Below are 12,687 nucleotides of genomic sequence, written 5' to 3' on the forward strand. Positions count from 1 at the left end.
GTTGTGTTTATGTGCCATTTTTTCCTTCTCTCAATTTTGGTGGCATCATATAAATCATAAATATAGGACAAGATATAGTGTATAACTATAATTATATGTGATAAGTTCAATGATTAACTATATTTGTTGATTGCGTGAAAAATATGAGATTAATACATTATTGTTTGGAATAAACGTGCAACACACATTTTCAAAAACTAATATTATTATTATTATAAGTGGGAAGTTTCAAAGATGAAAAATTGGATCACCATTTTACCCCTAGACTAAATTAAACATCTAATTAATTAAATAATATTATTTTAATTATTTTTTGAATTGTAAGTTATTTATTAGGAAGAGAATGTGGAAGATTGTAATGACCCGGACCCGTAAGGTCATTTTTGATAATTTTGAATAGTCATTTATCTATAATTAATTAAATTGCGGGTAATTTATTTATTATTAAAAATAATGGACCAAGTCTGAATTGTTAAAATAGGTTTGTAGAAATTATTACTTTTAATATATAATTAATTTAGAAAAAAAGAAAGAAAGAGGCGGAAGAAAAAAAACTAACCTAGACGTGTGACAGAAAGCAAAGAAGCAGGAAAATTCAAGTGGTTCAGGTTAGTTTTAATCAAGATTCTTTGTAAAATTGTATATATATATCTTAGGGTGATTTATTGTTAAGGGATATGGTTGGAATTTGTGGTTTTTAAAAGAAAAGAGACAAAAATATTGTCAGTACATTGTTGGGGTTGAACAAAAGGGAAATTTGAATTGAAACTAAGGTGGGTGTAATTGTTATTAATGAAATTATGTACTCATTGTCATGAATGGATAAGTTGTTGGGTTTGTCGTGTGCTTTTCATGGTTCTGCCATGAATTTGCGTGACCAGTAGATTGTATAGTTAGTTGTTCCTATTTTAAATATTATATTATAAATTAAATATCTAATATATTGAGATAGGTAATTAACTATTGGGTTATCGAATTATATGAATATCATTAGACTTATGATATTGGAGAAGTTGAAGCTTAACCGTAGACTTGAAACTTAGAAACTTGATTATGAATTTGGGTGAATTGTTGGTTCAAGGCTAAACACATAGTAATGTGGGTGTTGTTAATTTCAAAATCTTATTGTGGTAATTTGTTTGGATAGATTGTATTGATTTGGAGCCCAATGAAAGAGGGAGACTCAAGTCTCAGAGTGATTGTTCGACTATTTGAGGCAAGTGGATTTCTAAACCCTTGTTAAGTGTATGGAATTCATGTATTTCCTTGTAATATGTGTTTAGGGTAATGAGGCTTGATGATGGGTTGACTTGTCCACATTGATTAATTCTAATGATGAGAAAGGGATAATAAAAGGCAATGTGATCAATTGTTTGTGTGATGTGTTGAGAATTGTTTGAAAGGCTTGTTGAATCATTATTGATGTTGTATCCTGATTGTGTTGTTGTGAATTGTGCAATGTTATGAAAATGGTCATTTCCTCATTATTTGTGTGAACATGTCATTTGCATTGTTCTGAGACATGGTTGTGACAAGTGTTATGTGCATTGAGAAAGAATAAGAAAATAAAGAGGATGTACCATTTCGAGGGACGTATCGCGCGCCGCGATGGATACTATATTTCGAGGGACGTGTCGCGCACCGCGACGGATACTATATTTCGAGGGACGTATCGCGCGCCGCGATGGTTACTATTATCGAGGGTCGTATCGCGCGCCGCGATGGATGCATGGACAGATATGTCCCCCATGGGTCCCGGACTGAGAGACAGCGGGTGTGTATCATTAGGTCAGACATGCATCACTATACTTGACATTGCATTTCATTGCATTGCACTTCTTTATTATTGGTGAACTTGATCTTGTGTGTTGTTGATCTTGTGAGTGCCTTTCTATGGAACTTGTGACTGATGAATATTGAGCTTGTTGTTGAAGGTATGCAATTGTTAAAGTGTTGTTGTTGAAGGTATGAAACTATTGTTGTTGTTGAGGATATGAAATTGTTAGAGTGTTGTGTTGAGCTATGTGCTTTGTAAATTGTGAACTGTTAGGTTGGGCTGGTTTTATACAGGTTGTAGTTGTGAAGGTTCGGTTGGGGTGTAAGGAGTACTTGTATTCTATCCCCTTAGCTCGTGTTTAGAGGTTTACTTGCTGAGTACCGTGTAGTTTGGTACTCACCCCTTGCTACTACATTTTTTTGTAGGTTACTAGCCCGGACCTTTGTGATATTTTTCTCTTCTCCTTGTCTGAGGCTTCTTGTAGAGGTTTGTGAGGTAGCTGCTTGTCATTTCAGCGGACCTTCTTACTCCTATTTATGATTTTCTTCTATTCCAGAAACAAGATCATTTGAGACTTGTGTTTTTCTTTTGAATCAATTGTAATGCTTTAGAGGCTTGTACACGTGACAACCAGATTTTTGGGGGTATTTTTGAGTTGATTATAAAAATTTCCGCATTTTATTGTAATGGTTGAGTTTTAGGCTGACTTGTCTTGGTGGGATAAGACGAGTGTCATCACGTCCATTTTTGGGTCGTGACAAAGATCAAGAGTCAATTAGGAATTCTAGAATATTAAATAAGTACATGAATCAAGTTTTCCTCCTTTTAATATTAAATTAAAGAATATAAAGAGTTGTAGCTAAATCAATATATATCACTACCAAATACAAATTTGTTATCTTGAATTCTTCCACTACCATTTCTACGTACTCATATGGTAAAATTCCTTCTTTTTCCATCTTCAATTGTTTGTTTATAAGATTTTTATCATTTATAGATTTTTTCAAATTAGAAAGGATTATTTCAATTCTAATTCTTTATTTATAATGATTGTTTCTCTTTCTAGAATTTCTTGTTACGATTTTGTGTAGAAATGTAAAATCACTATACATATTGTCTTGCGATGTATCCGGTGCTATTTGACTTGGAGTAATTTTGATATTCTCAACTAACTTTTAATAGTTATACTTATTATGTTCATAACTACAATGTTATAAAAATACAAATGGACACAAGAGAGAATTTTGTTTTTTAATTTTATTTTGGTTTTGCTTAAACTAATCAATAGTTGGATGAAACAAGCTCAACAAGTATGCCTCTTCTTCTTTCATTTTGTTTTGTTACTTGAAAGCTTAAATCCTCTCATTTATTCTATTTCTTGTGTGGTCCCTTTTATCTTATTCTTATGTAGCTCTATTTGTTTATTTTAGTAATATATGATGATTTCAAGTTTTCTTATATGCAATTCATTTGTTTTTTAGGTTGGTCCATAAGGTATATATATATATATATATATATATATATATATATTCAAAGTTATCTTTTTTTTATATGCATTTATTTTGCACCATATAATTTTTGGTTTATATTGTTTTCTTTTATCTACCATACTGTTAATATCTCACAAATGATTGTGTTGTATTTCATAATTCAATTACATGTATATAAGTTGATAAAAATTTCTTTTGTCAAAATTTACAGATGATAGAATTAATAATTTTAAATGAGCCAAAGAAGACAAAGGGTACATATATATTCAAATTGCTCCTTCGGATCACTAAGTAAAATCTAGACTCACACATACTGCGGTGTATTGTTGTCAACCCTTCAATAATAGATAGAGTTGGAGTACGTATGTAATTATTATTTATATATGTCAATTAAATATTTAAACAATGATTATATAACAAATAAATACTTTTTTTTGTAGGTTTAGACTATGAAATTGATAATGATCTACTAGTCATCCTAAGGAAGACATATGTTGATCGAATTTCTCTACAACTATTACAAAACACCACGCTCCTTCGACGACATGTTCTCGATATGTATGCATTTGTAAAAAAGTGGAGGGTATTATTCCTTAAAAAAAGGTGGAAACTTTAAGGCATTAAATCTTTTGTAACTATAATGTCGACATTTAAATTATGTGTTGTAACATATTAAAAAGAACTTTTAACAAGTTGAATACTTGATATATTATAAGAATTGTATAATTGAAATCATTATATACTATTAGTTTTGAAATTCACTTGATAACAATATTTTTGTATGATGTGCCTTGCAATGATCATAATATCGGTTGAATATGCTCACCGTTCATTGATTTGAGCTTGTATTTTACACATCGTACATTTATATTTTAGAAGTATTTATAATAATTAACATGAGTTGTACGTGTTCGAAAACTAGTATTATTATAAGTGGGAAGTGTCAAAATGAAATATTGAATTACCATTTTGCCCCTCTACTAAATTAAAATTTGATTAAATATAAATATTTTAATTATATAATGGTAGAATTTGAAGTTCTTAAGCCCTTTAATAATTAAATTATCATTTTCTTGATAAATGAGTACATTGATATTGCTTTGAATCATAACCATTATAAATCTCATAATGGAAGAATTTGAAAAGTTATGATATGGAAATTCATTCATCACTTTAATGTAGAAATCAATTTTAGAATTAAAATATGAATTTAAAGAGTCATTTCTTAATGCTATTTAAGAACCAACTTACAAAGATGGAAACTCACAATAGGAAATCGAATTATGGAAATTGCACAATTCAACATGAGAAGATAAGAGAGTTAGAAGTTGCAAGTGAGGATAACCAAAAAATGCTGAAAATTGGTAATCAAGAAGAAAAAATAGCAGCGGAAAAAAAGAGAGTAAATTAATACATGTGTAGTATTAAACAGTGAACAATTTTATGTTGATATGTTATCTCTAACAATAGCAAAGTTTTCTTTTCAGAGCATGAGGACTTTCTTTGCAATATCCTCAACTTTTCGTTCTTGTTTTCTTTATCCATTATAGAATTTTTCTTCCATGAAGCATTTTAGAATTGTATGTGTGTTGGACTTGAAGTATAAATATCAATTTAAGGTATATGTAGAAATTTTCTAATTGTGCATTTAAATGAGAAATATTAATCATGTTTGTTATTCATTTTTGCACATACTAATATATCATATGTTTGGACCTAATAACTTAAAAATGTAACTCATTATTTTAGTTATCAAACTAAATTTTGGAGGTTCATCAAATGTCTAATCATTTGATATACAATAAAGAAGTTATTTGAATACATTGATTGTTCATCCATTTTAAATTATATAATATTTTTTTGAATATCTTTCGATACTGATTAAAATGTGATTTTGATAGTAATTCATACCTTTCACAGGACTCACGTGCAAAGTACGTGTAGTCTTACTAAAAGTAGGAAGCTCCAAAGATGAAAAGTTGGATTACCATTTTACCCCTAGACTAAATTAAACATCTAATTAATTAAATAATATTATTTTAATTATTTTTTGAATTGTAAGTTATTTATTAGAAAGGGAATGTAGAAGAACAAGAGTCAATTAGGATTTCTAGAATTTTAAATAAGTACATAAATCAAGGTTTTCCCATTTTTTCTAATTAATTAAATAATATTATTTTAATTATTTTTTGACTTGTAAGTTATTTATTAAAAAGGGAATGTGGAAGAATAAGAGTCAATTAGGATTTGTAGAATTTTAAATAAGTACATGAATCAAGGTTTTCCCTCCTTTATTCTTAAATTAAAGAATATGAAGAGTTGTAGCTAATTCAATATATATCCCTACCAAATACAAGTTTGTCGTCTTTGTTGCACTTTAATTTTTTAGTTATTTCCTTCTAATTAAGTTTCCTTAGTTATAAATTTGAATTACTTAATTGCATTCTACTTAATGAGAAGGAGAGTTTCATCTTCTACTAATTAATGTTAAAACATTTTATCTTCCTGAAATGTATAACTATTAATTTAATTTCAATATTTTTACTCTATTCTATAAGACAAGAGAGACATTTTAAGGAAGTTAATCATAAGGTAGTGTGCCTCTATATTTGTTTTTGCTACTTTATTTTGTCTTTTAAAACAAATATAAAATTTATATATCGAAATTATAATAAGGGGATGACTAAATACAAAAGAGTTTCTTCTTATGAGTTAACTATACACTATAAACATTTATCATTTTACTTTTCATATTTCTGTTGTAACTCAAACACAATTTTAAAAAAAATTATGTGATTTTTAATAATTCATATTCATCGTTATGGAGTACACGTGCAACGCACGTCCCCAAAGTAGGAAGCTTTAAAATGCAAAAGATTTCAATTTTGCCCCTACACTAAATTATAATATTATAAATCATTTAATTAATCATTAAATAATAAAACATGTATCATATTACAAGTGGAAAGACCTTAAATGAAAAGTTTCATTACAATCAATCATAATATCATATTTGTACATTTTTTTCACCATTTTTATAATATTTACTACCTTAATGACTTAATAAAATGCCCACACTATAAATATTGAAGTAAATTCCACTAGCAATATCTCTAAGAGAAAAGACCAAATAACCACTTAATACCACATATAATACTAATTCAATTGGTTTCCATTTAAACACAATTTTTTTTTCTTTTGCATTATCTTTTTCAGGTAGACAAACGTGTAAATTATTATAGGTAGATAAATGTATCTCAAATCTAATATAAAAATTGTGTGAAATGTTCTATAAAAAAATATTATAAAGAAATATTGTATTCTTTTACATCATAGAGAAACATGTATGCATGTTTAATATAAAGTAACTATTATATAAATAGTATCAAAACTACCTTAATTTATATTTTAACTTTACAAATATTAAATTCATTTTGAATGTAAGCGTAAGGAGATTAAAATATAAGATTAATATTCATTATGCTTAGAAACTTGTATTTTTCGATATACTTTAATATCTATTTTTATCATCTAACATATCAATTGAAATTTATATATGATTTTGACACCAACTAATAGAAATATATGTGCAACATACGTAATCAAAACTAGTAAAGGTAAAAATATAAGCAGAATTGACTTTTGAGAGTTACCTAATATAGTATTGAAATGAAACTGGTTCTAATAAGCAGAATGAATATAAGAACTCATGTATGTATCTGATATCGACCAATTTGGAATTGGAACATAGTTGGAGCCTTGATGAGAATATAAGTTAGTTATTACTGTTAGCTAGTCACAAAGTTAGTTAGTACTGTTCACTGTTAGTTAGAGTCACATGAAAGTCAATTTTTGTTATAGTTTGTTAGGTTGCGTTAATTTCTGTATCTATATATATAGAATCACATGTAATAGTTGCTCTCTTAATTCACATTCAATGAAATACAAATTTCATGCAATTCTTCTAGATTCTTCTTCTCTCTTTTCTCATGCGAGTTCAAGCTTCATCAATGGAGGAGCTTGATTGATCAGCAGCAAACTGTGCTGATTTTATCATGGTATCAGAGCATTGGACATAGATCCTGCTCATTTTTCGCATTCACATCTGTGAGTTTAATTTTCTCTTTCGAAGAGGTTACATTGTGAATATTGTTGTCGAGTTCATGTTTTGAACCTTGAGTTTTTCATCCTATTCTCAATTTTGTTTTCGAAGTTTTCATTTTCAATTTTGAGTTTCTGTTGTTGCTCAAATTGTATATGTTCCTTATTTCTGTGTTTTGAATCCCATCGCAATCTGATTTCACCATGGTTAACAATCAAGTTGATTCAATTTCGACTGGTTCTACATCCAATGTTGTGATGGATTTTGCCAGTCCCTTCTATCTGCATCCTTCCAAAAATGCAGGTTCATCTCTATTGTCTGGAGTTTTCGATGGCACTGGTTATAGATCATGGAGGAGAGCTGTTCTTAGAGCCTTATATGTTAAGAGTAGAACATGTTTTATCAATGTACAATTAGTAAAGCCCAATCTAGATGATCCTAGTTTCCAACAGTAGGAGAGGTGTGATGACATGGTTACCACTTGGATTCTGAATTCCTTGTCACCTAATCTAAGAGATAGTCTGCAGTATGTTAACAATGCACATGAATTATGGGCTGAATTGGAGGAAAGATATGACCAGACCAATGGTTGTAAATTGTATCAGCTTCAGAAAGAAATCAATGATCTTGTTCAAGGCACTGTGGATGTCACTGGGTACTACACGAAAATGAAAAAGCTCTGGGAAGAAATAAGCACAATTGATATGAGTTCTTAGTGCAATTGTGTGTGCAATTTGTGGGGGTAAAGTCAAATTGATCAAGGCTGAGCAGGATAGAAGGCTTATACACTTCCTAATGGGTTTAAATGAGATGTATACTGCCATCAAAGGCAACATTCTCATGATGCGTACTTTACCTAGATTGGCTCAAGCTTTTGCCATATTGTCCCAAGAAGAAAAACAGAGAGAAGTGAAGCCTCACAACCACACTGCTTTGGATTCCACTTCCCTAAATGCTTATGCTTCAACTCACAACAATGCAAGAGTAAACAGTCTCAGAACTAACTATAGTTCTTCTAAGGGACATACATACAATTCTGGAAACCTGAATAATACCAACATGTTTAGATGAAACTCTAGTACCAGCAGGTCTACTTTGTTTTGTGATTTCTGCAGGAGATAAGGCCACACTAGGGAGAGATGTTACAAGCTTAATGGGTATCCACCCAACTCAAAATTCTCTAAAGGCAAAAGTTCCAACTCTGCAATGGCAAATGTATGCAGTAGTGAGATTGATGGAAACCACTGTGAAGAAGATTCTATGTTGAGGAAGCATATGCCATTGAACCTGTCCAAATACCAGTATGAACAGTTATTGAACCTCTTGGGATCTCTACAAGCTGGACATGGAGTTTCCAACTCAGACAATGTGCTAAGTGGAGCTGTGAACCTGGCAGGTATACTTGCTTGTTATTCTTCTATTACTGAGATAGGCGACCTTTCTTGTAGATATGATAGATTAACTGATGGTTCTTGGATCATAGACTCTGGGGCATCACATCACATGACATATAACAAAGCCATTCTCACAAATATTAGACTACTACCATATCCTTTTCTCATCTCCCTACCTAATGGTTACAAAGTTAAAATGACTGAAATTGGTGATGTATGTTTAAATCAAGTCCTAACATTGCCGAAAGTTCTATTTGTACCTAGTTTCAAATTCAATCTCATATCAGTTCATTGTCTAGCATTACAATTTAAAGGTGTAGTCAATTTTAATTGTGTTTCTTGTTTGTTGCAGGGCCCTTCTGAAGAGCCCTCTGGAACTTGGTAGAGCAAAGAATGGTCTCTATTTCTTGTGTACACAATGCCACAGTTCTTCTCCTGATGGCACCAAGGGTCCTCATGTCACTTCAAGTCATTTTACTCCATTAGCTAAATGTACTAACAGTCCAGTTCAAAACATTTATTGCTCTACTGTAAAAAGGTTTTTCTCATATCAATAAAAAATGTTGTTCTGATTTTAATTCTTCTTCCTACTCCACTGCAAAATGCTCTTCTCTTGCTGTTAATTCTGATAACATTTATAATAATGATCTCTTGTGGCATGCTAGACTAGGCCATGTACCTTTTGTGAAAATGAAGGGCATCTCCACTATCCCTTGTCATTTCTCTACCAAACAACCTTTCACTTGTACCATATGCCCTATGGCTAGGCAGACAAGAATGCCATTCCCAAAAAGCACAACCTCCACCACCAAGCCTTTTGAGTTACTTCACATTGACTTATGGGGACCATACCACATTCCCACTCATGATGGTTTTCACTTCTTCCTAACCATGGTAGATGATCACACTAGATCAACCTGGACACAATTGATTAGGTGTAAGAGCAAAGCTTTGCAAACAATTAAGACTTTTGTTTCACTTATTGAAAACCAATTTCAGACTAAGCTAAAGACCATCAGGTTTGATAATGGTATGGAATTTACCTCTAATGAAGCCACTCATTTTTTCCAAGAAAAGGTATAATCCATCATAAATCTTGTCCCTACACACCTCAACAAAATGGTGTAGCTGAGAGGAAACACAAGTATCTCCTTGAAACTGCAAGGGCACTCTTATTTCAGTCTAAATTGCCTATGAGATATTGGGGAGAATGTGTCTAACAACCACATATCTTATTAACAGATTACCTTCCAAGATTCTACAAAACAAATCTCCTTATGAACTGTTGTACCAAACACAGCCTACATACTCTCACCTTAGAAGTTTTGGATGTTTATGTTTTCCCACTACCTTGAAAACCCACAAAGATAAGTTTGAACCAAGGGCAACACAACACATTTTTGTTGGATACCCCTTCAATACAAAAGGTTACAAGGTTTTGGACATGGTTACCAAGAGAGTTCATGTATGCAGAGATGTTTCTTTTCATGAGTCTGTCTTCCCTTTGGTCATTGCTCCTGATAATTCTATAGTTTTGTATCTGTCTTAAAGTGTCTTGTCCATCGTCCTAAAACTCTAACTTGCATGCCTGGTACAACTAGCATTTTCTCTAATGATGACTTCCTAAATTTTAGCATGCCACATGAAGTCACTACTAATGAAGTAACAACAGTAGATACAACATTTAATACAATTTCTAATATCCAAACATCTACTAATACATCCAGCACTGTCATCCCAAACACACCAGTTTCACCATGTGATGCTCTAGTTGCTCTTAGAAGAACAACCATGTCACTTCATACACCCAACTACCTCAAAGAATATAAATACAATTTACCAAACTTGCATTCCTCCACACCTGCACCTGATCGTCATTTTTCCCTTACATCCTTCTTAACCAACCATGAGAGCATTTGTTTTACCACTTTGTGTTCTGATAGCCAGCAGTTAGTTGAAACCATCTCTCATGATTGTGAGCCTTCCTCATATGAAGAAGCAATCTTGTATCCTGCCTGGCAAATGGCTATGACACAAGAATTTGAAGCTCTATATGCAAATAATACTTGGAAATTAGTACCTTTGCCCAAGGATAAGAAGGCAATTAGTTGTAAGTGGGTATACAAAATCAAACATAAGGCAGATGGTAGTGTGGAAAGGTTCAAGGCAAAGCTGGTGGTTAAAGGGTGTACTCAGCACGCTGGAATAGATTGCAATGAAACTTTCTCTCCTGTAGTAAAGATGCCTACCGTTAGGACCCTCATCACCTTGGTTGTCAAGAGGGGGTGGAATTTGTATCAACTAGATGTCAATAATGCATTTCTTCATGGTGATTTGAATGAGGAAGTGTATATGAAATTGCCACAAGGTCTTGTTGTGGACAGTCAAAATGTGGTGTGTAAATTGAGAAAATCATTGTATGGTTTAAAACTGGCTAACAGGCAATGGTATGACAAATTGGCCAGCAGTCTTTGTTCAAAAGGATACACACATTTAGATAGTGATTACTCACTGTTTTATAAGAGGAAGGGAAGCTCTTTGGTGTTTGTTGCCATCTATGTAGATGGTGTGATTCTAACCGGAACTGATCATGAGGAAATCAACTCTTTGAAATCCTTTTTGAATAATCAATTCAAAATAAAAGATCTTGGTAAACTGTACTACTTCCTGGGATTAGAAATATTGTACAAACAAGATGGTGTCCTTATTTCACAAAGAAAGTTCACTACTGATCTGTTAAAGGAGTTTGACTCTTTGAACTGCAAAGTTGTTGCATCACCACTTGATTACACTGAGAAATTGAGGGCCACTGATGGGAAGTTGCTATCAGATCCCACTCATTACATCCCACTCATTACAGGAAGTTGGTAGGGAAGCTCAATTTTCTTACAAATACTAGAATGGATATAGTTTACAGTGTGCAACACCTCAGTCAATTCATGCAAACACCCAGGGAACCACATTTAAAGGCAGCTTATCATGTTCTTAGATACCTGAGAAAAGATCCTACACTGGGCATTTTTATCTCAAACAAGCATGACCTTACCGTCACTGCATATTATGACTCAGACTGGGCTGCTTGTCCTGATTCAAGAAAGTCAGTTAGTGGTTATTTAGTGCTTATGGGTGACAGTTCTATCATCTGGAAGTCTAAGAAACAAGCCCAGTTTCATTATCCTCTGCAGAAGCAGAATACAGGGCTGTGAGACAAGTAGTAGGTGAACTGGTATGGCTTGAAAGGTTACTGAATGAATTGTCTATACAATGCCCCTTACCAATACAGGTCTTTTGTGACAGCCAAGCTGCAGTATACATTGCCAAGAATTCAGTTTTTCACGAAAGAACCAAACATATAGAAATCGATTGCCACTTTGTTAGGGATAAACTTCAACAGAGCCTGATCACACTTCATCACCTTTGCACAGACTCATTGAGTCTGGCAGACATTTTTACAAAGGCTTTGACTGGAATTAAGCATACTACATTGTTAAACAAGTTGTCTATAAACTCACTTACCTCCAACTTGAGGGGGGCGATGAGAATATAAGTTAGTTATTAGTTAGTTATTACTGTTAGCTAGTCACAAAGTTAGTTAGTACTGCTCACTGTTAGTTAGAGTCAGTTACAGGGAAGTCAATTTTTGTTATAGTTTGTTAGTTAGCTTTAATTTCTGTATTTATATTTATAGAATCACATGTAATAGTTGCTCTCTTAATTCACATTAAATGAAATACAAATTTTCATGCAATTCTTCTAGATTCTTCTTCTCTCTTTTCTCATGTGAGTTCAAGCTCCATCAATGGAGGAGCTTGATTGATCAGCAGCAAGCTGTGCTGATTTTATCAAGCCTAGAGGGGTATACAGCGAAGGGATGTAGTGTACACTTCATAATATATATTTGGTTGTTGAAAAAGTAAAGCATTG

The sequence above is a fragment of the Solanum verrucosum genome, unplaced genomic scaffold (assembly GCF_900185275.1).
Source record: "Solanum verrucosum unplaced genomic scaffold, falcon-dt-bn FXZP01000277.1, whole genome shotgun sequence".
NCBI lineage: Eukaryota > Viridiplantae > Streptophyta > Magnoliopsida > Solanales > Solanaceae > Solanum > Solanum verrucosum.